This window comes from Excalfactoria chinensis, chromosome 5 (genome assembly GCF_039878825.1).
Source record: "Excalfactoria chinensis isolate bCotChi1 chromosome 5, bCotChi1.hap2, whole genome shotgun sequence".
Taxonomy (NCBI): Eukaryota; Metazoa; Chordata; class Aves; order Galliformes; family Phasianidae; genus Excalfactoria; species Excalfactoria chinensis.
Genome location: NC_092829.1, coordinates 53,493,634 through 53,521,147, shown reverse-complemented (window position 1 = coordinate 53,521,147; position 27,514 = coordinate 53,493,634). Strand labels below are relative to the sequence as shown.

At 38.5% G+C, this 27,514-nt stretch overlaps 1 long non-coding RNA gene across 2 annotated transcripts; it reads right to left on the bottom strand.

Annotated features, from left to right (window-relative positions):
* Positions 1-12,238: 12,238 nt before the first annotated feature.
* On the bottom strand, positions 12,239-27,073 carry LOC140253557 (uncharacterized). 2 transcript variants are annotated; one of them, XR_011903892.1, is made up of 4 exons: positions 26,999-27,073; positions 26,264-26,384; positions 20,724-20,802; positions 12,239-12,472 (listed from the first exon to the last, which is right to left on the bottom strand). It is a non-coding gene; the product is annotated as an uncharacterized lncRNA (long non-coding RNA). The 2 variants fall into 2 exon arrangements; XR_011903893.1 differs by lacking the exon at positions 12,239-12,472 and adding an exon at positions 19,857-20,251.
* Positions 27,074-27,514: the final 441 nt, after the last annotated feature.

Sequence of the window (27,514 nt, the reverse complement as noted above, 5' to 3'; positions counted from 1 at the left end):
GATGATGCAGGAGAATCCTGATCCTGAATAAAGATAATGAGTGAATTCTGGGAAAGTCTTTGGGACTGTGAGATCAACATGACCAGAAGCTGCGTGAAGGAAATCATGCCTCCTCTTTGACCTGTGTATGGATTGGGTCATGTTTATACAAATCAAAAATGACCACACAAAAAAGCCTAGAATCAACTGCTTATTTCTAAGTCAGAGCAGAAGAGGACCACCACAAACACTTACATAGTACTGTCAGGAACAATATAAATATATATGAGGTAGAAGCATTTAAAAGTTTTAGATAATCCTAAATATATTTTGAAACTTGCTTAATTATCAGTAAAACTAGATGGAAAAAAGGCTTAGTTTCCTGTTACCTCAGTCCTTGTATTTTTGCCTTTACCCTGTAATGAATTAAGTGTGAAAGGGTAACTCTTTAAAAAATGAAAGCTGAGATATTTTAATATGTCAAATGCCTCCAACAAGAGAAGAAACGTTGTGACAATCATCCCCCCCTCCCTCCAAAATAAATAAAGAATAATTAATCCTAAAAAGCCATTTTATATAATATCTGAAGGAATGTGAAACTTGTATTCCTATCCTTCCAAAAGTCAGTTTTTTGGAGAGGAGTTATTTGGAAAGACAAAGTAGCAGCCACACTGATATTTTCAAGATAGATAAAAGGAGTACTGCTCAGTAATGAAAGTCATCTAATGACGCATCACAATGAGAAGGCTATTTTACTAACAATCTCAACTGAAGCTAGAATCCTAAACAATGTTTTAGCCATTCTGAAGAAAAAAAATAAGTGACAAACATCAACGTATTTTTCTGTGTCATGACAAGATATCAGAAAAAAGGAGGAGGATAACATTCAAAAAATGCCTGTTTTTATTTTCTGAATCTCCCAAACAGAAAATAAATAAATAAATAAACAATCCAAAACTGCAAGAGGAAAGGAGGGCTTAGAAAGCAATAAGGTTAAGAAAAAGAAACTTGGAAGAGTGTATACTTAGTTCAACCTAAATGGCAATGTGGCAGATGAATAATAAGACTGCCATGGAAAACTCAGGCAGTGGTGTGAAAGTACTGATTGGCAAGGTTCTGCAGAGCACTCCAGATGATGCTATTGCTCAGCTGCTGTCAAAATGTGCTATTCACAAACAAGGAGGAAAAAAAATAAATGTAATGCAGAAAGTTTAAGGGGACTGGGCATTAATCTATATAGAAATGTGAAGATTAGAGACTAACCAAGCAACAACTGACCTAAGTGCGGACATAGTTATCCAGAAATATTTGACAGGCTACCCACTTTGGAAGAAGGGGAACTGTTTAGTGTGATACCTAAGGCTGTAACAGCAAACAATGGGAAGAAATTAGGAGGGAAGATGTAGGCAAGATAGCAGCAAAGCATCTCAGCAGAGTTATTGTACTGTGAAATAGTCTCCCAAGGATTGTAGCTGAAACCCCATTGTATGGGAAATTGAAAACTAGCTCCAATTAGAGCTAAAAACTTCAGCGCAGCAAACAATAGTGCCCCAGTGGAATGATGGCCTGGATTGACTTAATAGCTTTTCTCCCTATTTCTATCATATTTCTTAGCAGAATGCACAGTGTAAGACAGCTTTAGAGGAAGGACATTTTTCACAACAAAAGTTATTGTTATAGCTAAGTATGCTTAACATTTTAACATTTATCACTCCACCAGTCATTACTACGGCATCCACATATAGCATGTGGGGCAAGGATATTTTGTAAAGACAGATCCTGGTCTTCAGAATTCTTTTTGATCTCCCATTTTGCTAGCTGAAGCAGACTGAGTTAAAACTCCATCCGAAGAGATTATTAAGAACATCCATAATATCACAGCAGTAATATTACCAGCACTTTAAAAAGCAGACGCAACGTTTATCACAAAAGGCTACAAAAGCCATCACCTTTAGAAAGACAGCAAACTAACCATAGCAGCCCTATAGAAAGGATATTTTCCAAACCTATATGCACACTATCAGTTTGTACAAAACAGCTTTTATTTTGCTTACTTTCCTTCCCATTGTGTACTTATACCTTTTGCAGTGCTCTGCATCTTTACAGAGCTCCTTCGGTGACCTTGTGTTCAATAAAGACACGTAGAAAGTAACCCAAAGGGATACAATCCTCCTGCATAAGACGTGCAATTTGGTGTGGTTGCCAGAAACAGATTTTCTTCTCAACACACTAAAGCATTTCACTAAACATGTAAAGAGAAGCAACAATAATAAGGCTTGGTACAACCAAGACTTGTTCCTCCACGTATGCATCTACAGTAACAGTGTTCTACAGCTGTTCACATTTGCCATTTCTCAGCTCAGTATATTTTGCAGCATTACCTCTGTTCAAACCATGGTGAGCTTTAACCTTGATGAGGTACAGGGAGATGTCAGAAATGACTAGTTGTTTTACACAGTGTGAGTGAGAAACTGAAAGCGTAGCATAAAAGAAATTCATAGCAGTTTCATCAAGCTTGTATGATATCACTTATGGATCAGGATGAACCACATCGCTTTATTTCCCTTATGGATAGAAGGATCTTCTGTTTGATGTACCAACTGATTCCAAGTCCTGATAATGCTGTGACACCAAATAACTAAACTAAGTCTCCCTGAGAACAGAAAAGAATCTTGTATCTTAACAGCTGGCTGCATTCAACAACTGTTGTGATTACAAGTAGCACCATAGAAGTGATGAGTTGGATTAAGAATTTTCTCTTAATAAGCATTTGAATTAACCTTGCTAAACACCCTATTTGACAGCACATAAGAGAATTAGCATGCAGGTATAAAAACAAAAATCAGTGTTAAGAAACTGAAATGTTTTGCTTTTGATTTTCACCTCCTAAAATTATATGTTACGCTGCAATGGGAACAAAATGATAACTGAAGACATATTCAAGACTTCAGGTAGATTAATTCTATCCTGCTCTAGTAAACTACTGCAAATGCACAAGAGCCAATTCTTACACCAAAGGAACACAGGATTTACCTGCTTCTGAATGGATTCAAACGGCTCCAGGATGAACTAACAGCTGACCAAACACTGTCCAGATTTCAGCACCTTTCCAGAAATATGCTACGTTGCACATTTTACACTTCAGGTATGATTTAATGGCTCCCTTACAGCCTAACAGGGTGAGATACAGGCAGGAGCTGTTCCAGTGCCAGAGATGAAGCTCTTAAGCGTGTTTTCTGTGTGTGGCAGCTGCTCAGCCTGGAACAGTATTTGAAGACACCAAATACAAGAACAATATAAAGACCTCTGCTCCGACTAACTACCTGCTGAGAAAACACAGCGTTGTGTGGACTCGCATCTCCAGGCTCCTAGGAAACTTTTCACTGTCATCCTGGTAGCTCTGAGTCTCAGAAGCGAGCAGCTAGACAAAAGCATTTTGGGGCTGATGAGCTGAGGCTGGTACTACATCTGTCCAAAGCCCTCCCTGTGTCCAGAAACAACAGAGTGTGTTCACAATAATCACTGTGATGGTTACAGGTACTGTAGTCTACAGAATGGGTGTAGATTACATACAGCAAATGTACGTAACGTACACAAGGACCAGAACAAGGCCAACATCCATTTTTTGAAATACCTCATTTATTCAGGAGGCTGAGGGGAGACCTTATTGCCGTCTTCCAGTACCTGAAAGGTTCTTACAGTGAGAGTGGGGCAGGTCTCTTCTCACTACTGACTTGTGACAGGACGAGGGGAAATGGCCTCAAGTTGCGCCAGGGCAAGTTTAGGTTGGATATTAGAAAGAACTTCTTTACAGAAAGGGTGGTTAGGTACTGGAATGGGCTCCCCAAGGAGGTGGTTTTATCACCATCCCTGGATGTGTTTAAGTGCTGTTTGGATGTGGTACTCAGGGATATGATTTAGCAGAGGTTTGTTGTTGTTTTTTAGAGATAGGCTACTGGTTAGGCTGCGGTTGGACTTGATGATCTTCAAGGTCTTTTCCAACCTGAGTAATTCTATGATTCTATGATTCAGGAAGATCTTTGTATTGGTTTTTAATGTACAGATGGTAACAAATGTACAGAAGATATAAGTAAATATAAGTAAAGGAAAACTCACCAATGGTGGTGCCTTGGCTGAAGAAGCTGGGGCAGTCCTCACTGGTGAGCGATCTCCAAGAGATACTGCTTCAGTGGGAGTCAGCCCTTAAATGAGGTCTCAGAAGGGATGGAGTCGAGCTCCACCCCTTCCGGGAGCACAGCTACATCACTCTCACCTGTGCTCCCGCAGCTGACCCCATACTTGCCTCAGCTGATTAATCAGAGGTTCAGGCTGTGATTACCAATCTCCCATACAATCTTGCAGCTCTCTTGGTGAGTTTTCACCACCTCCTGTAGTTAAGGTTTGAGGATCTACAGAGACCCAACAGCAGCCTTGTAATATTGAAAGATGGTTACATTCTCTTTGGCTTTAAGAAAGAGAATCCCATCATCATCCCAGAAACAGAATAAAAGTTAACTCCATGGAAACAGTTGACATTTAAAAGCTCTCACAGATGAGTTGCTTATTTTCTGTTTTAATTAGAAAAACACATAGGAAGCCTGAATCCAGCAGGTAAGCAATGATTTTTCAGAATAATGATCTTGCATATACTTAGCTTTTACCCAAGCAGAGCTCAAGTTAACTATGTCATCACATAGATTTACAAGGGTACTGGTTGGGGAGGGCTTTTGACTAAAAATCTAAGAGTAGACTCCTAGCTGAAAAAGAAAAATTGCAAAGAAAAATTTGTTGAACACAGATGGAAATAATTTTGGTTTCACGGAATATCCCAAATGTACAAATTACAATATAAGGGTACATTTACTTCATGTTCAAAAGAGAAAGTTCACCCTACAGATAAAGACTTCTTGTAATGGACAATTCTCAACTATTACTTCCTGCCAACTATTATTCTGGCCTACCTTTCCTTAATAGGATTTGCCAAGTGAAACAGAGGATCATTTACTTTAAGGACGAATAACTTACAGGCAAGGACTGCTAATAGAATTTGTGGTAGCAACAGTGCAAAACAGTTTGGGTATCTGTGTATGCACATATCATGTTTTTTCCCACTAAAACCTTTGGTTTCCTATAGTAACAATTGGATACTACCTCCACACTCAAAGTTAATGAGTTACCTTACCCTGAGCAAACCTCACACTGATTTTCCCATCATAACACCATGTGGCACCTTCAGCACAGTCTACATTAATTTTCGTCCTCAGAATCCCAGAATGGTTAAGATTGCATGAAGTCATCTGGACCAACCTCCCTGCTGAAGCAGAGCCAGCTAGAGCAGGTTGCCCACAACCATATCCTGGCAGGTTTTAAATATCATCAAGGAGGAAGACTCCACCTTGTGCTTTCCTTTGTTGAACATCATAAGGTTCCTGTTGTGTCATTCCACCAGCCTGTCCAGGCCCTTCCAAAAAGCAGCAGACCCAACTGGTGTTATCCATCCTAGTTTTACCTCATCTGCAAACTACTAGAGAAGCAGATTTAATTTGTTCTTTTTATAAATCAAAGTGAATCTTCATGTCATATAGGCACAAGTTTCAATTAACAGTCAGATCCAGATTAAATTCACTGCTGAGCAGTAGGATTTTCTTGGAAGCAAATGATAGCAAAGACTATCATTAGTTCTTACATTTGTGAAAAAGCTAATTGGTGAGCGATGTTATTACAGGTCAAAAAGGCATATGAACAAAAGCAGGCAGGGGCATCCTCTAATGCTATTAACATTCCTCTAGTTCACAGTCACTTTTTGACACTGACAGCTTAAATGCCAAAACATCTCCCTCTGTTAAGTTTAACCCAGACACTCATTATTCAAAGACTGTCTCGTAGAGAAGTATCCAAAATAACACCCTAGCATGTATTTTTTTTCAAGCTCACTCTAGTATGCTTTAGATTTTTCATACACACATTCAAAATCACACCAGTCACTAATTCTGAGCCCTTTCAAAGACGCTATAAATGCATGCAATTGTATCACAGTCCTGAAATTAGAGCAAGAGACCTACAAGATCCATTACTCAACCTCAACATGTAACCATTCCCTATCATGCAGGGATGACAGTTTGAGAAGCTCCCAGCCCAAACTTGAATTTCCTATGTAATCCTAAATAGGTCCCATTGAGTCTAAGGGCAATTTAAAAAAAAAGACAGGCTGTGATTTCCAGCATGAACAAACACAAGAGCTATAAAACACAAAGGTATCTAAATTCAATCAATACATTACGTTAAAAACCTGGATCCAAGAATGCTATATACAAAATCCTCATCTGACCGTACTAATGCCTGAAGGCTCACCATTTTGGTTGATCAGATAGAAAAGCTCAAATTTCTGCCATTGTATTTGCACAGACAACACTGCAATGAAACTTAATGTGTTCTGCAATCTGACACCATCACATCAAGCATGGTGTGCACAGGAGCAAAACTTCACAGGGTGGGACAATAATACATCTCAGCCTCTCTCTATCTTTAGAGCATAAAAAGACTTGCAGAAGCTTAAACTGTTCAGCCCTGTACAATTTCACTTCTTAAGTGCCCTAGCCATTAAAATACAAACAAACAGACAATCAGCAACAACAACAATCAATAGAACTGGGCATCAGTAATTCCTTCAGAACCTTTTCATCTTCAGTTTTACAGAACAGCATTAGACAATCCCCTTACCCAACTCAAAGAATGAATTCCAGAAGGCATTTCAGTGTGCTCTCCATTAATTTGTTACCTAAACCAAGGCTACCAAGAGATATCAGTCAGAGAACAATAAGACTTTGGACACATTTCACTTTCAAAAAATCTCCCAATGCCAAGTAGGCAAGTCTTCCAGTGAGCCTGTTCGCTGCTCTGAATACCATTCTGGGGCACCAAATTCTCCCTTGTTTTGTTTTACTCGTGGATACTCAGCTCACATTTGTGGAGTTCACCAGTTTGAACTTCAAAATCAATTACCCCTTCAGAAATTCCCATGGTTCCCATTTTCAAATGGTATTTAGATAATTAAATTTTCTGTATTGTTGATTGTTTCATTGACTTGCAACATAGTTGTATCAATAATTGATCTTTCATAATTCAGTTCTTATGTGCTTCTGTTCTCAAGACAGGTTCACTTAAGACAACATGTTGGCAGGGGTTGAAAGATATAAACCTGACATATCAAATGAAACATCTGGTCTAAAACAGACATTTGTGCTTCAGTTTGGAGCAGTTTAATCTTTCTAGAAAATAAAAGCTAAAAGAGAAATTAAAAAAAGAAAATCTACATTCACAAGAAATGCCACTGCTAAAGTGCTAACCCTGTGTCATAGGTGCAAAACCATGACACCCTGAAAACTTCCCTTCTCATCAGTGGCTAATGGCATTCAACTATCTGTTTTGTATCTCCTTCCCCCAGATACAGCTCTGCAAGTTCAAGCCAATCCTTTGGCTTTGCTTTATGGTTCCAGGAGCTGCAATGGTTCCAGCTGTAATGGTTCCAGGAGCTGCAGGAGTGCACAGCAAAGAACATAAACAGGGAGTTCACTTTGCTCTTCAGAGTTAGCTGCCTATCCTACTAGTTTCATTAGTCTTAAATTGTCTTTTGGCAAGTTAATCAATCGTTAAGCTCACGTGAATAAGAAACTGCATCCTTTTTTTAAAAAATAGATCCTTAGTCCTCTTATTCTGTGTTGATTTTGTCTTTAAAAGGGAGACATGACCACTGTGCATGACTTGTCAAGCGCGTTATGACAAAGAGCAAAGTGCTCGGAATTTATTATAATAAAGACCAGATAAGCACCTTAGAAAAGCAGTCTAGTTTGGAGTACTACATCCAAATCAAGCATCACTTTCAGTACTTCCTTAGGAGAGCTTCTCAAAATAGCAATAACAGACTGCAGTTCTTTAAACAGACCTCTTTACACAGCTAAGTGCATCAGCATGCCTACTCTTAGCACCAAGACACTTATTAGCTGACATTGCTATATCTGGTATCAGTGGTATTTGATAACAGGGAAAAAAAGCAGCTTATCAGACAATAGTGTCACAAACTGGGGGAAAGCATTATCCATATGTTTGCTACAGCTGCATTTCCATCCTGATTAAACATCCCTAAACACGCTGGGGACATTCAGAACAGTCGTCAGTGATTTAACTGTGCAGCCCCCACCGATATTTCTGGGAGCCACAAAGGCAAATCCCCTCACACTGCTCTGAAAGTTCCTCAACATGTTGGAAGCATGCGTCAAAGTCAGAAGAGTTCTCCTAATGAGCCCTGCTCCCTTTGATGTTTCCACTGGATAGCATTTCTGGTACTGAATATTTTACATGTCTTATGCAAAAAATAAATAAATAAATTTTTAAAAAAGTCAAACTATATTTTTGTTTTTTTTTAACCTTTGATAAGCATACATCTTACTTTAAAAGCCTTAACTTCTAAACACTATGGATAAAAGACGGATCTTTTATGTCCTTTTTGCCATTGAGAAATAATACTCTTGTCATTAAAAATGAATAATGTTTCACATTTTGTAACCTTAGTATGTATTAGTCAACCAATCACACTGAGGATAGAAATGAGAATATGAAGTGAAGCAGTGTTAATGCTGCGGGCACCTGATTTCTCAGAAGTGTTTTAAGACTGAACACACTCATTTTCATGCGGTAATTCACAAAAGCCTATGGACAAAATATCTGGAATTTAAGGAGAGTCACCCAAGATTTTGGCGAGCCAAACTTTCTGAAGCAACATCACTGTCTTTAGTATCCTTAAGCGCAGTGCATACAGTACACAACAAAGAGTAAAACTTAGGGAGAACATAAGCATTACTGAAAATCAGTGTCTAATCAATATCAGGATTCACTCACTAAGACTAGAGCAGAAAATATTCTGCCTCTTTTACTCAATTAGAAGAGTCAGAAACTCAGAGCAAGGGGAAAAGGTTGCATACACAAAGTTAAAAGAGAAGGATAATTTTCCCCCACTGTTGCTGCTTTTTGCCCCATACTTCCAAACCTTCTCTTAGTTTTACATGAGTGACAGCAGCTGAAGTCTTAAGATGCTCACCTAAAAGCCATCTGTTGGTCTAAAAGGGTCTTCGGCTTTGTTCATTCAAGAAAGGTGAGAACTTGAAGATTTCCTCAGCTCAGAGTCAGCTTTAGACAGATCCTCAGCAGATAACAGGTACGTTCCCATGCAAGAATAAAATGTGAGTAATCAGCGCATAATAGAGCATTTTGGGGGATATTTTAAGTTAGGTTTTTAGAGTACAAAAAGCAGATTAAACACTGATCCTCCAGCTCTGAGGGTAAATAGCTTTGCCCAGCAATAAAGCCAAAGCCCCTTGGGACACAGCCATGCTAACACAGCCCAGCAGAGCCAGGGGACTGCACAGGTAGGTCAACTTCTGCCTGGCTACCTATGCCAGTAATTCACACCCACGTGTATATCCTAAACCTCAGTCCTGTTCAAGAAGCACAACTTCCAGTCACATCAAATAGCACATGCATGACTTGTGACAGGATGTTACAGCAGGACCTCCTGGAGCCTATACCAAAATCCCAGGTAGCTACAACACTGACTGTATAAGGAACTTAACATATTTCCTTGTAATTTCATTATATACTTTGTTCAGCTCTTGAGTGATGCAGAGCTCTCTACGGTTTCTTTGCTCACTTTTCATGGACAGTAGTAAGGCCCACTTCACTACAGTGTGTTCATGGAAGTTTTTCCCAGTCTCATTTAGAGATCTCTTATTAGAGATTATTACAACCTTCACAACTGCATCTGAAGACAATGAAGCAAGGAAATCAGCATTGTCATTTTCAGTCCCGCTCAAAGCCTTAAGAGACTCATCCCAGCACTCATTGGTATAAGCCAACTCCCTAAAAGCACAGCTGCACCCACCACCAAGGAAAAGATTGAACCCCCGCTGTACTTCACACAGCCTATTGAAAGCTACCAAGGCTCACTGAGACTCTCCCTCAAGTTTGTAATGTACAGTGAAATGTGGAACAGTTCTGCTCTTAAGTTATAGGCTGAATTATTGAATGTTAAACTATTCAGCACTGAATAGAGTCTGAAAGTTAAGAAACACTGTCTGGTATACTCCCTGACTATGTTTGGGATATACCTTGTGAAATTTTAGGTACTAGCTAAAGAGTCATTTAGGTACTAGCTAAAAGCCTATTTAAGCTACCCTCTACCTTCCACTTTATACCCCTAACCTCATGTTTCAAAGTGTCCCACTGGATCTGCCTACCTAATGAGGAGAGGCAAATGATCCAGAACTTATTTAATGTCTTCCTTGCACACAGAACCAAGACTGCCTGCAAGCGACATCTGTAAACTGCATTTTCATGTGGCAGGTTTCCAGTAAAGTACAGCACTACCAACAAAACAAAAACGTTTGCTCATCAGAAAAACATAAGGGAATATTAATGCAATAACCAACTTAATGCTTCAATGTGGATAATTGTATTAAAAGGACATGGGAATCCCCAATTAAACAGAAAGCCAAAAAATGTTCTGTAACATCTGACAGCCTAAACAAGAAGCTTGAGCACTGTAGCACCAGTGCAGCACAAGAACAATGCACTGCTTAAGGACTTCCAGTACTTCTGCAGTAATAAACACTTTGGAACAGCAGTAAATAAACACAGGAGAACAAGACATTCCTACAAGGTATCACTGTCTATCGAAAGACCTCATGTGGAGGCAAATACAGAAGTTTGGACATAATACCTTGATGATACATTTATAAGAAATTAGCTTGCAAAGAGAGTAATTGGGAATTCTTTGCACCACAGTATCAGTTGTGGGAAAGTCTTCTTGCCCTTGGTAGTCCTTCAGTTTTGTATCAAGAATCCCGGCTTTCTTCAGTGTGCTTCACACATAATACACTCAAAATCTAAGAACGCATAGTTAAACTCAAAGTACAAAATGACAACACTATGATTTTCTGCATGCATGAAGAAAAAAAGACCACGTTTGTCAGAAAAAAAGACCACGTCTGTCAGCATGTTTTATTTGCCACTCATTTCCGTCTTGCAGCCATTCATTCCGATGCAGCCTATATGATCTGCTATCTTTCCCCACAACATTTTGATTTACTGAATGTACAAACACTTGCTAAAGAAAAATGAAAAATCAGCCTCAGTGCTAGTTAACATTTGGTAGCATTTTCCACTACTGACAAAAGGGTTAACCTTAAAATAGCAGAGCAGTTCAACCTGAAATCCATTAGAATTACTGTATTGTATTTAGGATCAAGATGGTCAACCTGAAAGAACAGTTTTGAGTCAAAGCTGCGTATACAACAGTTAATGTACATGAAGCAGTACTGCTTGTCACAGCGATGACTTATTCTGCTAAAACCAAAAACATGCTTTGTGATGATAATCATGCAAAAAAATTAAATAAATAAATTAAGAAATAACCTGAAAAATTAAACAAAAGTGCAGCTGATTTTATTTGCAAGCTTCAGTTATGTCAGTCTGTAAGCATAGCTGACTGAAGAACATGCACATAAAATAAACTGCCCTATAAGCTTTGATAGCTTCTTTTGTTAAACCTTGTCCTGTTTTGTTAATAGGACATAAATAATTTTATTAATTCCTCCCTGTTGCATGAGTTCACCATTAAGCAATGCACTGAAATATTACATAGAAGCAGCACCAGTTACTGTGACATGCTAAAATGCTTTTCTGGAATCCTGAGCCTTTTATTTACAAAGCGGTGCTAATTTCCTTCCCTGCATTTCTCACCTATTGGAGCAAGAAGCCATTCTGTGGAACAAATTTCTTGTGAAGGTCTTGGGTCCCCCTATTTTAATCTCATTTAGTTTACACGCAATTTCACATATCTTCTCAAGGCTTAAGATTGTTCAATAGTTTGGAGTCATGCAACCCTAACCTGATGTTACAAAAGTGGGCATAAAACTCCAAGCTGCTATTTTATACTCTTCAAAAGAAAGCAAGCCATCTGAAAGCTACAGATCTAAAGACAAAAATTCCCATTACTTTATTTCTGTGAAGATGCCATTAATGAGATAATCAGGCCAGGAAGGGAAACCTGACTATGTCTGACAGTGAGCTCTGAATTAAAATGTACTGCTTTTCTCCAAGACAATAAAAAATCCATATAAGTTGTGTGAGTGTGACCTCAACACTACAAAATGAATAAACAAAGGAATTAATGTAAGCACTAAGCCCAAAGTGAAAGGCTGGCAATATCCAAGGGGTTCTTTATTACGTCTCGCCCTCTACAGGACAGTCACAGCTGATTAAAAAGATGTCAAACTATTGAAGTATGTATCAGATAAATGGATGGTGAGCTGTACTGGAAATTGGCCAAACTGTGGGCTCACTGGCTCGGGACCAGGTGCACAAAGTCCAATAGGAGACTGGTGGGATATCCAATGGGATCAGTACTGGGCTGATAATCTCAGACATCTTCATTGGTGACCTAGATGAAGGGAATCAAGCACAGTCACATTCAAATTTTATGACCCCTGTGTTGTGCCTTGTTGACCACAGTGCTGAAGGCACCAGTTTAGTTTTCAAACATGCCTAATTCCTACAACTTCTACTAAAGCCCGCAGAAATTAGTTAGCTTATGATTCATGAAAATCTTTCTCACAAGTTGACATCACAAGAAATACTTTGCCCATCACAGAATCACAGAATGACCCAGGTTGGAAGGGACCTCAAGGATCATGTAGTTCCAACCCCCCTGCCTAGCAGGGCCACCAAACATACGCCTTTACTAGATCAGGTTGCCCAGAGCCCTGTCCAACCTGGTCTTGAACACCTCCAAGGACGGGGCATCCACAACCTCCCTGGGCAGCCTGTTACAGGACCTAACCACTCTCCTAGTAAAGAACTTCCCCCTAACATCCAACCTAAATCTTCCCTCTTTTAACTTAAACCATTTCCCCTAGTCCTGCTATTATCAGCCCTTTCGAAGAGTTTACTCCCCTCCTGGGAGTAAGTTCCCTTCAGGTATTGAAAGGCTGCAATGAGGTCACCCCGCAACATTCTCTTCTCCAGGCTGAACAAACCCAACTCCCTCAGCCTGTCCTCATAGGGGAGGTGCTCCAGCCCCCTGATCATCTTCGTGGCCCTCCTCTGGACCCTTTCCAAAATCTCCATATCTTTTTTGTACTTAGGGCTCCACACCTGGACACAGTACTCCAGATGGGGCCTCACAAGAGCAGAGTAGAGAGGGACAATCACCTCCCTATCCCTGCTGACCACCCCTCTCCTGATGGAGATAAAGTGTCCATGGATAAAGTGTTTCTCTGTTACACTCCTTAAAAAGGGAAAAGGCAACAAGACTTACACAAGACTTACAGAAAGAGGAAATTGAGCTGAGAAACTCTCTAGTTATTTAAGCTCATCTCTACATTACAAATTCCTTAACACAGTTAAAACCAAAAGTCTCTTCTGCTCACAACTACATAATTTGCATCTTTATTGTTTTCAGCAAGAAGTCCATAATATCTCATGTATATACATAAATTCTCAGTTCTAGTTTACAATCACGTTTCACTGTAAAACAACTTATAAAACACCACTTTTACCTTTGTTTAAAAAGGCATCAATTTAACCACACTTAAACTGAACTCAGATTTTTCCATTGGTTCAACTAAACTCATTTACAACTGCACCATTCACGAAACTGATGTAATTCTGAATGTCTGTAACATAATCTAGGAGCCAAAGGCTCAGTGAAACAAAAGGGAAGGTAACCAAACCTTTATCTCAGACCTCAGCAACACTTCCAATACATGCTCTCTGCACCAGGGCTGATAAAACAGACAAGATAATACTTGCTTAGGCACATCCTTGTAGTCTGTTGAAACTGCTCTGCCTCCTAAACAGAATTTAATCAGAGCTGTCCCTTCAACACTATTTGCCTCTAGTAAGCATCACTTTCATTGCACTCTTTTTTTCAGTTTGTTGATTTTGTTGTTGGATTAGTTTTGGATTACAGCCTAGATATCTCTGCTGCACAAGAGCATTGGGTTCCTCCTCCTTCTCACTCCATCCTCCCAAACCCTTACAGGGAAAAATCTTAACCCAGCAGCCAGCACAGTACCCACTATAGCACAGCGCTCATCAGCTTCACAAAAATCAAAGGGGAATAAAGGAAAACAAACAACATCACATAAACTAAATCCTTACTTTACACAAAGCTCTAGTTACCTTTAACTAAACCCAAACAGCAATTGAGTGATTTTCCTTCACTCAGAACAGTGGCAATTTTGACAGGCATTAACTTGTCTCATTGTAGCTTATCACAGTGTAATGGCCAGATTGAGCCCTCAAGATTGTGGGGGTTGAGACAAAACACAGCAGGACTCCAAGTGCTCTGAGAGCCCTCTGAGGCACACTTTTAGTCACACTTACTAAGCACACCAGCACACTGCTAAGTTTGAGAGGAACAGGCAACTTCCTGCAAACACAACTCTGGAAAAGCAAAGAAAGCACTGAAAATTAATATGATCAAGACAGCACTTCTTACATACCTTACCAATGTCAGCAGAATAAGGGAAGAGAGTATGCTGACATACAGTAGCGTATACATGTGCAGTAATAACAAATACTCCTACATTTACTATTGGTATGTGTGCATTCAGTTGAGGCACCTCACAAAGTTATTTCCACAAAGTTATTTCCAATCGGAGACAATGACTGTCTCAGCTTTTGGGTGTTTTTCTTTCCTCCTTTTGGAAGGGGGACATTATGTCTTCATTTCATTCTGAGAACAAATGGAAACTGAAGATTTTCCTGCAGCTAACAGAGAAACAAACAAAATAACTTCTGTGACAAACCAAACAAGAGAATTTTGTCAATGTAACGTGTTCCTCTAGTATACCTTGCTCTCATTATTTTCACAGTAATTCTACATATGTCACTTCAAACAGAGAATATACTTTGGTGTATTTGATGTGATTTACCAGAAAAATACATTTGAGTACAAGGCCAGGATCTGCAAAGCACTAGCAGCTGCTCGCTCTGAGTTTCTGATAGTTATTTTACTTAAGGCTAAAGCTCCTTACCAAACTATTACATTAATGTAGTCATCTACTTCAACACAAAGAGAAAGAAGACAACGCTCAATTCCCAGAGAGTACCTAAGGGGTGCTATGGACCACATGTTGAAGATGCTAAAGCCTAAGTATTTTACTCTGGTAATGAAGTTGTTTTTTACCTGCACCTATTCTAATCAAACACAAAGACCTTCACAGCACTCGTTACTGCAAATGATGTAGGAGCATAGTGTCACTACTCCAAAGACAGATGTTAGATGCACATTACAAGTACCTCAAGGTAGCGGAGAAGTGGCCATTAGTCAGTTCAAGTCTTTACTGAGCCATTCTACTATACCACAAATAAAATGCCCTACATGTCAGAATGAATACTCTCTTACAGAGAACATTTCACTTCTCTTTTGTTTATTTTTTTACCTTAAAATCTGATCTGGAGATATATATATATATTATGTTTTGGTGGTGTTTTTTCAATGACTGGAATATTCCCAAGAAAAGCTCTGATTTAGTTAACTCAAACTTCTGACAAAATAAGCCTCATAGAAACATAATTCCTAACCAGCTCAAGTAATGTGTGAAGTAAAAAGAAACACACAAAAAGAATGGAAACACAATTACAGAATCTCCAATTAAAAATATATATATATTATTTTTTTATAATAAGCAGGGGACTGCAGCAGAACTGCCACAATGGATGAGGAGTAACAGGCACAAAGAGCAGCTACACCTAAGTCTTCAAAATAGAACAAAAGCATACGTGGAAAACCAAAAACCAAACTGCAATGCCTTAAAAAGGTTCCATTTGAATTTGTTTCTAAACATGGGCAAAGACATGCAAAAACAAGGATTTCCTACGTCACTACAAAGGTCAAGAACTTAATTCAGATTAGCCCACTGTATAGCGTGTCAATCTGGGTCTTAACATGAACATCAGCAAAAGTAATTACAAAAGCAAGTAAAAACATATCTTTCATCAACTCGGTTTTAAATGGTCCCCCTCAGGACCTTTATGGACCTCATTATGTGTGAGCAAGTTACCTGACTAGCACTGGCCACAGGAAGATGTTTCTTCTAGATAAAACACCTGGTACCGTAAGGCCCCCAAGACGGCCCCAGTTGCTCTGTGAATAAATCTGTACTAATCAATTAAAAAACTGCTCCAAGCTGTTCTCTGGCACTGAGGCCAACTCCTAAGGTCCATTCAGAAATTAACTTGTAATAAATCTCCAGCACTGAGCTGGCCACATCTAATGAGCCTGTTGGGGATGCTCTCAAAGTACACCCAAAAGATATCCAGGAGGGCAAAGCCAAAGCTGTGCCAGGGACCAACAGAGCTGTTTAACAGTCTAACAAATACATTCCTGCACATGTGTCTGCAACCTGCCACTGTTTAATTTAATAAATTATAAATGATAGGAGTAGCTTATGCATATTCTTAAATTATTTGCAGTGCCACATGAATGATTCAGCGCCACAATTTAATGGCTTATCCAGACAAGAATGAATTTAAACAGTTTGATTAATTTCTGTGGTTCAGTCTTATTGTTAGATAAAACTTCAAGATATTTTCCCAAAAAACACAGTTGCAAAAAATATATATGAATATATATGACAAAATTGCAAGAGATCCAATATTAAAACTACTTTTCACAGCACAGATTTGCTCAACTATTCAAATGGCTCTTCAGATAGGATTAATATGTTCTTATAATACACTCTCGAGTACTCCAGGAGTCAAATACTGATTGATTCCGTTGACACCCCCTGGAATCACCTTCAGCATTCCTATGCAATGATCTATCGAGATCAGCCTAGGTTTCTAACTACCTTCCATGTTCCCAACAAACACCACTCTTTAGCTTAAAAATAACAAAAACAAGAGAGACAATAGGAAGAAACCACATTCTTTCTTTTATAACCAATATAACTAACCAGGCTAGCAATGCAGAACCCAAAAACTTCTATTGTTGATATAGCAGTTCATTATCGAGCATGGAGTTGCTCTGATACAACTTGTCTTGAAACTTCTGCTCATAGCTTCTCATTCTTTGCCTTGAATTACTTTGGCATGCGCCCTGAGCTATAGGAAATGTACATTCCTTATTTCACGAGTGTCATGACAGTTCACAGAGCTATCATTTATTTCACAGAAATTGTTAATTGTTTTAGTCTAGGGGGAGGAAGATTTTTACATAACTTCAGTTTAAAGAAGGGTTTCAGGAGCACAGTTCTTATTACAGTAGTGGCTTTATCACAGCTTATTGTATTTCTTATCACCTCCTTTGAAAAAAGAAAATAGCTTATTTTAGAATAAACTTTCTGTGGCATTGAATAGAATGCATAATCTCTGCTTCGGGGCTTGCAGAGGCTCTAGAGATCAGTAGGAATATTATTCATTGTCACCAACTGATTTTAATGCAGCATTTTAGTTGAGAATTCCAATGCTGAAAAGAAAATTCTTTGGTTCCCTAGGGAGGGGAAGGTTATATACTGGTGTCTGTTCTACATTTAGCATTTCATAGTTAACATGCGTCTGCCGGGCTTGTTCAGAATGGCAGCAATCAAAACGTGCGTATCAAAAGCTATCTATGCTTGAAGTTGTACTTTGCAGCATCAGAAGAACAATCTTTGCTGCAAGATTAGATTCTTATCAGTTCAGAACGAGGGTTCAGGTTTTGCCCTACCTCCACTTCCGTGGTCCAGGATGGATTGTGAGAACCCTATGGATGTCTCATGGCCAATGGAAAATTGTTCTTATCGGAAGGTTTTCTGAACCTGCATACAAAACCAAATGCCAGTGACAGGAAAATAATGAATATCAAATTCTCTGCAGGGGAGAAATTCAACATCTGTGAGAGCTGCTGCACTCCTGCTGCTTTAATAACAGTCAGAGCTGACTTCACTATTCTGTCCAGCCTATAAAAGGAAAATCCTCATTACCTGCATTAAAGGGCCATCATCTTATGAAAACTGATTACTCAGAATGTATTTTGATAGCTGCATTTGTCTCTAGAGGAGAAGACCGGATGTTTAACAGTCCAGAACATATATTCTACCCACCTGCCTTCTAGCTTTGGTTAACAAAATAGAAATAAAAATAATTACCACTGCAAGCATCTCCAGTGATTACCTACCAATAAGATTCTCAGGGCTGGGGAAAGATTTTACAACCTTTAAGGCAGAAGTTGGCTGAATTCCACTACTGGCCTAATTTTAAAATGATCCCTTGCCAAATCCTCACCATCAAAAAAATCAATTCCTGTGGGCTTTACTCAATAAATTCAAAATACAGTTGTTAATTTACTTAATGAATCAGAAGTAAAAGCACTGCTTCATTGCTTGAACACTCTGACACAAGAAAAAGCAGTACTTCACTTCCACTTCAAATAAAAGCAAGCACTGTCTCTTAAAAACAAGGGCTTTGACTCTTATTGAGCTTTAAAATCACTTCTGTTCATTTTATTTTGAAATCATACCAGAAGCATATTAAGTTCACTTTGAAAACCAGAAGACCTCGCTTGCATGAGGGTAAAATAAGTTTAAGGGCTTTATTTTTCCTCAGAATAAATGGAAACGAATAATATAATTTCAAAGCAATTTGGAGATGATGGGAATATTGGAATTCCTTATATCATCTCCCATGAGTTACACAGACTTCCAGTAGATTACATCTTGTTGAGCATTGTCTCAGAATGGAAATTACAAAGACTACACTAAAAGCCTCCAGTTACCACACTTACAATGGTAAATATAGTTAATATAATTTCAAATAGGTTACATTTTTCTCAAATTATATTCATTTCAGCAAAGAATGATGTGTGTAACTTTTTTTTTTTCCAGTTTCCTTATTTTACAAAGAATATCAAAAGTCAAACGCTTCACTGAGCAAACTACATATATAAAATGGCTTCAAGTAATTAACTGCAACAGCATTGTAGAAAAATAACACATCTGATATTTCTGGCATTTCCTGGTATATGCAAAATATCTCACTATTTAAATGTCATGTGTCAGCCACATTCACTGACCAGCTATTTGCTAGACAGCTCCCTGAAAGGATAATTATTCTTATTTCTATGCATTTCCAGTTTGGAATAACGGGCACATTTTGACAGACACCTTTAAAAATAATAATAATTAATCTCTGCAGGAAATAGAGAGAACACAACTTTCACTCAACTGAAAAGTCCCGTTCAAGATCTGGTCATTAAAAACAGGGCCCAGATACCCAAGGAATGTAACGCTCTTTTTACACGACAGCTTAAGCACAAAGGACTGTAAATTGCTGGACACATTTACTTCTATGACTAGTAATACATACAAAGAAACTTCTTGCTAGAAAAGCAAGTAATAACAATAGCACTTACAATACACAGAGGAAAGTGTTATTTTCAGTCACCAAATATTTCCCAGCAGGCTTACTGCATGTGTTATGAAGATTAAGGTAGAGGTTACAGTTTAGAACAACTGCTCTGGCTGAATCTGCTATGATATTGGAAATGTACATAAAACATCCTCAGCATCTTTTTTCAGGTGTGATTGATGAGTTTAATTTACTTGATGTAGTTCTTAGCTATAGGGAAAGCAATGATGCAATGGAAGGAAGAGAGACTGACACTGCACAGCAGAGTTGCCTTGACAACAAGCAGCCAAAGCTAGGCTTTGAGGCATTAAAGGACTGGACACAGACTGAATTCTCCACTGGTGAAGGAGAATGAGAAGTTTTACAACAAAAGGCAAATTGTAGCAATATAACAATACTTGCCTGTGATGCTGGTAATACCCAGAAGATGCGACTTTAAACATCCAACATTACTATACTGAATTTGTCAACACTGATAGACCACAATCCTTGGCATTCATTTAGGAAAACGTGGATGTTAGCAGCCTAAATGCATGGGATAAATCAGGGCATTGGCACCTACTGTTGTGTTAGTACAGCTGCAGAAATGAAACTCAGATGAAAACAGATTTCACGTTTTCCTGTTACAACTCCTGCCCCAGACCAGGGGCTCCAACAAAGGCGACATTATCAAACCTCCTGCTTGCTGCCAGACTGTCAAATATTCCTCCTAGGGTTATGATAGACGAACACAATTCTCAATGCTTCCTTTCCAAAGAGAGTAATATTTTTGACAGATGGATGTAACAGCTTCCATTTTCATTAGCATCATAATCATAGGAAAGTGCTAGAAAAACATAATGTTTTGGCAAGTAAATTTTTATGGCAATATTTTCAGGTCCCACTGACAGTATTTTCTTGTAGCAGGCTCTTCCTATGCTTCCTTTGTTGAAAATCAAACGTTAACTAGAAATGCTAAGGTTTGCATACTAGAAAGTGAGAAATAATTGAAATAGAATAGTTACAAGAGTAAATATTCTAAAGGACTCTGACAGCCTCCAGAAATCCTCTCAGTTTTTATTATTTGGATTATTTTTGTGATGATCTGGGCCCTCACAACAGAGAGTCAAACATTAAAGGAGTGCACATCCTGGCTGCGCTTCCAGAAGTATGATATTAACCCAGACATTGTGACACTACTCAAGGGAACATCCTCAAAAAGGAAAGGACTGACTTTTTTATTTTTAAAGCCATCCCTACTACACAGTAAAGCTGGACCTTGACAGAGGATAAGTAATGTCATATTGAATGGCACCCACCTAGGCCAGCCAAAAATGGAAGGGAAAGGAGGTTCATAATTCATTGTTTCCTTTTGAACTTCATTATTTCTTGCTGCACCTGAAATTCAGAACAGAAGAATGTCTTGGAACCTACTGCTTACAGCCAGTATAAAGGAAATGAACACAGCTCTGACTTACATTGTAATTATTTGTGGTGTTGTATTTGTTTTCATTATGAAACATCTGCCTTGCTTTTAAGCATTAATATAATGAACTTAGCTTTGTATTTAGAGGGCTTTACGCTGACTACATGGTCTATGCTAAAGAGATCTTCCATTCACCCTACAGAGGACTTCACAATAAGTAGCAATATCACTGTTAACATTTCCCCCATGTATCCTTTGCCTGATCTGAATCTGGATCAAGACTGTAAACTTCAGCCCACTTTAAAATTAATTTTCTTCATTTATACTTTCACAAACGTATCACTTACATAAGCAAATTTTATAAATATAAAAGATCAAGTATGTGCTATTAACTCCAATAATCACTGCCTTGCAGTGAATTTCAAATAGGGGACTCAGTCTGCACTGTACGTACTCGGGCAATAGGTTACAAAATGACTACATAAAAAGTTCAGCTGAAGAAATGTCTGTTTTGCCTTATCATTTTAAACTCATCTGGTGGTAATGCCCCAAATTTTCCATATCCATTTTATTTCCACCTCTACTTAGAATTTCTCAATATAGTTATTTGGAAATTCAATTTTATCTTTCAAAAGCTTTAAAGAAACTAAAAGGGAACACAGCACTGAAACTGGTTGTATACCAACCAACTACTTCGTTGTTATTTCTTCATGCTTTTACTAACAGAGATACACGTGCATGCAGTGCAAGTTCATTTATATCAAATTAAAGGTACTGCTTTCTAGCCTAACTGGAACTACAAGGCAAGTATGCAGTGATTGTGTGACAGAACAGATGCTTTTCAAAGCTCAGTACAACGTTAGTAATTGTGCTAGTTTTGAGCAAATGTTAAAGCATCTTTTCTTTCCAACTGCTAGTAACTAGTCGCTGTAGAAAATCTTGCTTTGATTACATGTGCAATTCCCTTTCTCATCTATGAACACAATACAAGACATATTAAAAAAAAACAAACCTCTGAGGCTTGGTTCAAAATGTAAGCTAAAATTAAACTAAAATTTACTGTCAAAGCACCTTCCTCCTAGTTCTCAAAATTTGAGTGGGAATTTACCTGTAAAAAATAGTTTTCAACTTTAAATATTGAGCAGACAGCGACAATGATTATGAACATTTGACTTGTTAGCGTGAGTGAATACCCTTTGTTTACTGTATCTTGTTTAAGTGAAAAGTTGGTGGTATATTTTCACAGATATTTGTATTTAATTAAGGCAATTTCAGAATTAAAAGCATGTAGGTTAAAACCGTATTTGTATACATAGAGTTGGGTGACTTCCAAGTAACTAAAATAACAGGGAAAAAGATAAAACTTTTCCAGTAAAATGAAAACAGCCCAAAATTGAAGGCTCTGGATAAATGTGCCCAAAGCATCTCAAGATTCTCCTAAAAAGATTAACCAAGTATGTGGTTGCAAAGCGGCTTTAAATTCACAGAGAAATAACTTTTACTTAGGGCAATAAGTATAATGCATATAGTTTGTTATGTTTTCCAACAAGCCCTTCAGAATATTGACACCTAATACCTGTGCTTATGTCCAGCAGAGCAGAACTCTGAAGGCACAGGCCTTGACTTGCATTGCAGCTACGCAAACACCACCCAAATCTTTTTCTTTTTGCAGCATAGCAAGAAAGGCTGAGTGATATTTTCTTTCATGTGGTCTTGACTGAAATGGTTCTAGGAGCCCATCCCAACCCTGGCTATATTACATTTTCTCATTATTACATTACTTCAGCAGCAGACACACAGAAAGTTATTTCTAGGAAAATATATGGCCTGCTCTTAAAAATAATAATAAAATAAAAGGGAGGAGAACAGGACACATCACATGAGGCCCTGAAAAGCCTCGCTTTATAGAAAGCTGAAGTTACAGCCAGACAGAGACTTAGAACATCTTAATACCATTCCCACTCTTGGGAAAACATGCTAGCTCCCATGAACGAGAGCTGAAGCATAAAGATAAATGAACTTCATCCTGCCAAGAGCAACGCGAAGCCTGCTGGGGCCAGCGCTGCCATTGCAGCTTCTCCGGCTGCCAAAAAGGCAGATGAGCGCACGAGCCTAGCAAGAGGAGAAAGGAAAAGCTCTCACAACTCCCCCACTGCAGCTCCAAACCACCCAATGCAGCTTGAACTGAAGCATACACAAAATACTTTTCTATCTGCTGCTTGCCTAGCCTGAAAATTAAAAGAAGCTATTGATAGCAATTTATATGCACCAGGAGAGCTGAGAGGGAAACTTGAGCATGCTAAATTGCAAGTAATCATTCACTGTTTAGTGACAACTTAACAGAACTTAATCACAAAACTTAAAAAAATAAGACAGGCAAAGAGGATGAGAGGACATCAAGTCCTTCTCTCAGCTCTTCTCACCTAGTTTCTATTTATAAGCTCTCCAATAAAATCTCTATTTAGGGACTGGAATTTAAAGGTGCCTAAGAGACTATGGTTAGCTGCAATTTTTGGGCTCATGCAAGAGCATTAAGAGCACATCTCTCTGCACATGACAGTTTAATTAAAAATCAGAGCGTTAGCCTAACATTCTCCTACTTCCATACTAAAAAGAATGCCATTTTAATAGAAATTACCTGCACCCAGATGAATGATAAACTAAATTTTGTAGGCTGGACTTAGGTTTTCTTATCTTTATGTTAAAAGATTCCTTCATACCAATAAAAAGCTTTCCATATATGCCATTTCTGAACTATGTCCACAGGAGAAGCTTAACACAAATCTCCAGTTTTACAGCACTGCAAACCCCTTCCCCACACCCCACAACCTTCCCCCCCCCCAAAAAAAAACAAAAAAACCCACACATTACCTCATAAAGGGGGGTTCCTTTCTAATCTTCAAATGCTACTTGAAAATACCTCTCACCCATTTCTCTTATCTTTTCTGCTGCTTGAGAAAAATAAGGGAAAAAGTCCTACTAGGGGGGCCAAGCAGATGAAAAGAGGGTAAGAAAAAGGAAGGGACCCAAAAACAGGGAGGAACAGACAGATGTATGCTTACACACAGGACAGTTAAGGCTAGAAGACATACTACATGCAATAAATTTGGCAGCATTTAATGCTAACTGGTAATATGACGCGATGTATTCAATGGAAGGAATCCCCTTTCTGAGAGCAATGCTAATCCCTAGAACTTAAGACATCTGAGGCCATACACTCTTCTGTCAAATTACAATATCAGAACAGTCTTTTAAATTTTGTATGTCTCTCCCTGTGTGAATTAACTCATTTAAATTGCTGATTCCCTTTTCCTTGCACATTCACGCATGTTATTTATCATGCTTAAATCACATCATTCTCAAGTGAGAAATTGAGGTTGAAAACTTCTCACTTACGACACAGAATCATCTCCCCTTCCTGCTCAACTCACAAAAGCCAGAGGGAAAGAGATTTCACCTACTACCTCTTACTTATTCTTTTCAAAATAGCAAATGAAACAGACAGAACCCATTCAGGATTACTGTGAGCAAGAGAATGCTTTTGCCATCAAAGTCTGAATCAATACAACAGCAAATGTATTCTTAGATGAGCTCTGGTATTACCCAGCTGGTATCACTATTTAGTAATATCAGTGAAACAAACCATATTTTTCCACAGTCCAGACTCTGAAGAAACATCAAGGGGTAAAAAAACTTAACTATAGGTTTTCTTTTTTAGTCTCCCAGTATACAGTCACTGTGTACTCTACCTCATATAAGAGATTGTACCCACCTACTCTCCTACACCTTTATTGTCCACTTTCCCCTCACAGCTGCTCCCTTACCTAATGTGACTGCAGACAGTACCACATAGCTGTGCAACAAGGAACTTAACACAAAGGGAACTGATTGCAAGGGCAACCATACTTACCAATGACTACAAGTGAAACTAATCATGTTAACCCTTACAACTACTGCTGACACCAAGTACAGCTGTAAGCTAAACTGATCACACTGGGAGCCCAGCACATCACTATGGCAGCTCAGGAGTTGCGAGAGTGACCCACTGGGAAGTCACTGTATCCAGGTTAGCATAACCAGTGAATAATGCTATCTTTAGCCCAGAAACAACCAAAGAAAACACATTTCTGCAGCTATTACTCTTTTCTGTAATCTGGACAATTATTCGTGAAACATCTTCACATCTTGCAGATCCTCCCTGGGCTAAAGCTCTTCTTAGAAAGCTCATCAGAACACAAACTGGAATTAAAGCACACATCTGCAGTAGCATTCATGTTTGGACAAGGAACAGGCATGTGAAACACCTCCTGACCAATGCAACAAGCAATCCAAAGTGCAAGACCTGAGCTCCTGCAAATGCCATTAACTGGGAAGGGCACTCCAGCCCACAATGGGAACTCTGACCAGAGACAGCCTATAGTAAAGCCACCAAAACCATGTAGTGCTGGTACTGGATCCTTAGCACAATTTTACATCTGGCTCCACAGAAGTGTTCACTCACTTGACTGCCTCTAATTTAATATAGGACTACATTTAGTCGGTTGGTTTGATTTCTTTTTCTGGAGACCATTTATTCAGGCTTCCTTAGTAACTCTGCATCCACAGGAACTATGAACTTGTTCACATGATAACAGTCTTCAGTGGTCATCTGTAAGCATAGCAATGGACAAATAGTCTCTTGTTTCAGCAACAAAGATGACCCCTGAAGGCCAAAGCAAGAGCCATTAGCTAAGCAGAATGATAAAGGACTTTGAACCGCAGTCTATACAACTCCCGCTCAGAGAGCTGAGAAGACTTACACCATCACAATCGTTGGCATGGCAAAATTTGCTAGAACTGAAGTCTGATGGTTTTATATATCTGTATACTTCTTCTGCAGAGTCTAAGCTCACTAGACTGTAGAACTGGCATATTTATATCAAATATTGTTTTAATGTATTTCTTCATGCTGATAATAATTAAAAACTAACCTACTTTAAAAAAACAAACAACAAAGAAAAACAACATCAAAAAAACACAAGAAGTTTTACTTGAATATACAGAAATAAAGAAGTAGTAACACATGTTCCTAGTTTTCTGGATTAAGGAATGTGTTATTGGACTGTTGTTATTGCCTTTTGCAGGATTTCACATAAGCAAAGTCAGAAATACAAAAAAAACAAGAGGAAAGAAATCACGTTAACATATTCACTAAAATTAAAGGTCCTCTGCAATCAGTATTCCAATGAATTTTATTTTGCTTCGTTTTAGAACTTCTTTAGAATGTCACTGAAACTGCACAGGTGGGCAAGGAAATGAAGAAGCAGTCTCCAGAATTATCATCCTCTTATAATCTTGGAGCCACAGCTAAGAGCAACAACTAAAGCAGATTAAAATACATTTCCTTGTTTTATGTATGAAATATTTACTTATTGAAGCAAAAAGTTCTTTCACCTTGAATCAAGGCATTGGAATAAAAAGTTCCTACAGAAGACAATTCCAAGAATGACAATTCTCAGTCTTCACATCATCCCTGGTGAGATGGCTGGGTCAGAAAATACAGAGTTTTTGTCTTCTGGAAGAGAATGATAAAAAAAAAATACTAAAAGAAAAAATGCAGTTAAAATATAAGGGGAATTATCAGCAGCAATCTACCAAGACAGAGAGAACAACTCAAGAACCAACAGAGAAGAGATGAAACACTGAAAGTTTTGAGGGGGATAGAAACATGCAAACAAACTTTAACAGGACAGAAACAGTCTATTTTCAGTCTGCTTTTGCCATGCTGTAAGTTTCCACAGTAAAGAAGAAAATAGCACTGTAGCAAAAAAAGATTGTGACCTACTCAACGAACCTGACCTCAGCTACAGTATGTGCCAGCATTATGAAGGAAATGAAGAATCTTAATGAGGCAAGAGAAAAAGTGGTCATCCTAATGCAGCGGGTTCCTCCCAGGAGATCAGCTCAAGAGAAGAATTCACTATGTTTTGCAACTTTATTTGAATTCATCCCATTTTGTCTTTTAAAGAAAAAGTAAGACTGTTCATAAATTGATACTGCCTACTTTACTTATTCCTCACATTTACCCTCTGAAAAATTAGACTGCACATGCAAGTTGTACAGTTAAAATAAAACAAGCATAATGTACAGTTGGAAATAGCCAAAGAATGTTTAAGGAAAAGGGCTCACCAACTCTGAGGCCTACAGCCAAGATGGGTGCTTGCCAATGTTGAGTCTCACCACAAGAACTCCACAAAGAAGTAATCTCCAGAGAAAGAGAACCTGCCTCAGTGGTAGTCAGCCCTTAAATGAGATCTGGTAGCAAAGCTGAATTACCTTCACCTGTGCTCCCGCAGCTGACTCATTGCTTGCATCAGGTGGTTAATCAGAGGTTCAGTTTCCCTTACAATGTCAATAAGTGAAACAGGGCTAGAGAACAAATTTGTAAACTGGTTATGTGATCAGCCATAACATTTCAATGTTTGTATGCATCCATGCCTGTCAATTTAAACAGATGGTTTGAGACATTTTGTAAAAGTTGAGGGACATTCGTCCCATAGCAGGATGGATAAGACCTGTCTTGGGGATAAAAAGAACCTGTTTTTCACTAAGGCAAGTATTCAAGGAACTGTGAACCTTCAGCATCTATGATAAAAGGAAAATGCTCACCAGTTATCTTTCTATCATGATAATCTTTCACATGAA